We start from the raw sequence: 3,305 nt of genomic DNA, 5'->3' as shown, positions 1-3,305 counted from the left end.
CCTCCCCTCCCCTCCCCTCCCTTCCCTTCCCTTCCCTTCCCTTTCTTTTCTTTCTCTTTCTCCCTTTCCTTCTTGCCCTCCCTACCTCCTTCCTTTTCTTCCTTCATTTCTTTCAAAAATGACTTCTGCTAGTAAACAACTATAACCCAGATCGAATTTTTGAAATAATGGGATTCAGGGTTCTAAACAAATCCCACCTTTCCTCATCATGTGCTTTTTCTCTAGATGGCACTCAGATGTGCCATTCACAGACCTAGCCTCACTGTCTTATTTAGCTTTTCTATTGCTATGATAAAACACTATGACCGAAAGCAGCTTGAAGAGAAAAGGGTTTATTTTATCCTGGTCATGGTCCCCTGGGAGCAGTCAAGGCAGGAGGAGGAGGGACTGAGACAGAGGCATTGACACAGTGCTGCTTACTGGATTAGCTCTCATGGCTTTCTCATCCAACACCCAAGACCACTGGCCTTCATGCAACACTGCCACACTGGCCTGAGCCACCCACCTCAATCACCAATCTAGAAAATGTACCACAGGATTGCCCATCGGATATCTTAAGGAGGAATTTTCTCAATTGAAAGCCCCCCTTTTCAAATAGCTAGCTAGCATCCTGTTGATCATAATCTAGCCAGATACCCACTGAGCCCTTAAAATGTCCATGTAGTTTGATCAAGTATTAAGTAGACTCAATCTGATCCTGCCTGCTTCCCGCTTCTCTCTTGCCCCTATCCATCCCCTGCCTAATGTTCTTCTTCCTATGCTATTCTACCCTTGTGGGGTCACCTAAGACCATTGAAAAACACAGATATTAACATTATTATTCATAACACTGGCAAAATTACAGTGATGAAGTGAAACAAAAATAATTTTATGGTAGTGGGTCACCATAACACGAAGGACTGTACTAAGGGTACCAGCATTCTTATGCTATATTTTTGAAGAAAAGATACTGAATAACATTTCCAAGGCAATGCTGCTACCTTTGTGGAACACCTCTTGCTCCTGTTCACTAGTAAGGAATCTAGAGATCTAAAACACACTTTTCAAAATCTTTTGCTCAAATGCAAACCTTAATTCTTATGTACTATGTATTATGACCCAAAGAATTTTTATGTATTCTACAAACAGGATACTATAAAATGATGGACTCAAAATCTAAATTAACAAACGTGATGATTATCCTTGAGACTTCTGCTTGAAAGCTGAAGTACCCGCATGAAGAGTAGCAGTCATGCAGAGGACAGGAGAGCCAGGCATGGTGGGTGGGAGCTTGGATTGACTATGGGAGCCAATGCTCAAACTGTGAGATCTTTAAAAGAGCAGCCACATGACATGGCCCCACAGCCATCTACTCAGGAAGTAAACTCAGGAAGTACACATCACTGCTTCCGGTTTCCACTGGTCAAGGATAACCTCATGGGTGATACTTTATCTTTGGTTGTACTTGCAGAAGGTTAGATGTCAAATGGATTTTCACAGGTGGCCCATGAGACAGCACCAGAGACTCCCATTGGTGGGAGTGAGAGATACTCAGCTGCCAGACTAGACAGAATGAAGTGGCTTGAAGGGAAGGAGATTTGGTGTTTAAGTAATAACTGGGTTGAGAAGATTCAAAGTGTCATCTGAGATTTGCTTGATAACAAAATGTTTTATTATTGAGATTTCAGTAATCCAACCTCAAGAATACAAGCAAACTAGAGTCCCAGTCAAACCAACTTAATTAAAAGGAAATTGCGTTTCAGAAAAATGACAAGTCTAGCCACAGGAAAGTCATAGACATGGTGTAATGTAAAACTTTAAGATAACACTTCTTGAATTGTAACTCTAGCCTGCCCTGTAGGATCTGTAACATTAGGAGAATTACCGAAGTATTCAACACTTCCATTTCCTGTTCTGTAAATCTCATAAAATCACATTAGACTCATAAATTTGTTGTGGCATTAAATGGATCACATGTCCTGGCTCGGTGCTAGTCACCAGCTTTGCTGTCCCCATCTCCGTTACTGTCAGCAAGCTCATCATTCAGGAGAGCAGAAAGCACTTCAGGACACTGTCCTACTTCTTGTGAAGATGGCAGGCATATAGGTAACTCAATAGCTTGGTACCCCGGGGCGAAAACGTCAGTTCTGGTGGAACATCCCTGGGGAAAGCACTAATTGACCCTGTAAAGGCTATGTGCATGTCTGCAGTAGTAACCATGGTGATTGGCTCTCCAAGGGCCAAATCTGAATTAAGAGTCCATCTATGGCTGGGAGAGATGGAACTGAGCATATATACGGTCAACACACCCTAACTACAAGGCGCCTGTTCCCTCAGGTCATAGAAGATTGTAAAGTGGTGATGGTAGTGAGTTTACAGGCCGGAAAAGCAGAGAGCACCTTCCAGCAACAGAGCTGGAGTCCATTTTATTTACTCCTGAATGTCGATGTGGAAGTCTGCAACACTATTGCCTCCTTAGCAGAACTCGCTGAAAGGAAATATATCTTGTTTCTTTTTCCAAGTTCCCAAAACAGACACATGTAAATGCTTTGCCAACTGTTCTGCTGAAAAACTTAACCATTATTGAACATGAAGATTACTAAACTAATTCCAGGTGATAGAATATCATAGAATAGAAAAATATCTCGGCCCGCATCACACAATTTAGGATAATGTTTGGGATGGACTTTTTAAAATTTCTTACCCATTTTAAACTTTTGTTTTCTTTCAGCGTAAATCATAATATATGTCCACTGCTATAAAAATTACAAAACATAAAATCCTTTCTTAGCTGTACTTTCATAATCACTGGCAGTGATTTGGTGCAAATGGCCAATGCAGTATATTACCTATTAATTGAAATAATATTTTATATCATACCTGGCATACTCACATCTTGTGAGTGCTCAACAGCAGGTTAAATAAGAACTGTGTATATTGGTATTCTAAAACAGTTTTGATGGTGATTAAGCTTTCACTAACTGAGACAAGTCTCTGTTGTGGATTTGGTTTATTGCTTGTGTCATGTTAATTGCGTTCTAAAAAAAATTGTGTGGGAATCCCACACATAAGATGCTGTGGGCCATTCTCAACAATAAAAGAACCTCTGGTGGAATCACCATGCCTGACCTTAAGCTGTACTACAGAGCAATTGTGATAAAAAATGCATGGTACTGGTACAGCGACAGACATGTAGATCAATGGAATAGAATTGACAATCCAGAAATGAAGCCACACACCTATGGTCACTTGATTTTTGACAAGGGAGCTAAAACCATCCAGTGGAAAAAAGACAGCATTTTCAACAAATGGTGCTGGCACAACTG

The sequence above is a fragment of the Mus pahari genome, chromosome 3 (genome assembly GCF_900095145.1).
Source record: "Mus pahari chromosome 3, PAHARI_EIJ_v1.1, whole genome shotgun sequence".
In the NCBI taxonomy this organism is placed as follows: Eukaryota; Metazoa; Chordata; class Mammalia; order Rodentia; family Muridae; genus Mus; species Mus pahari.
Note: the sequence above shows the minus strand (reverse complement) of the source record.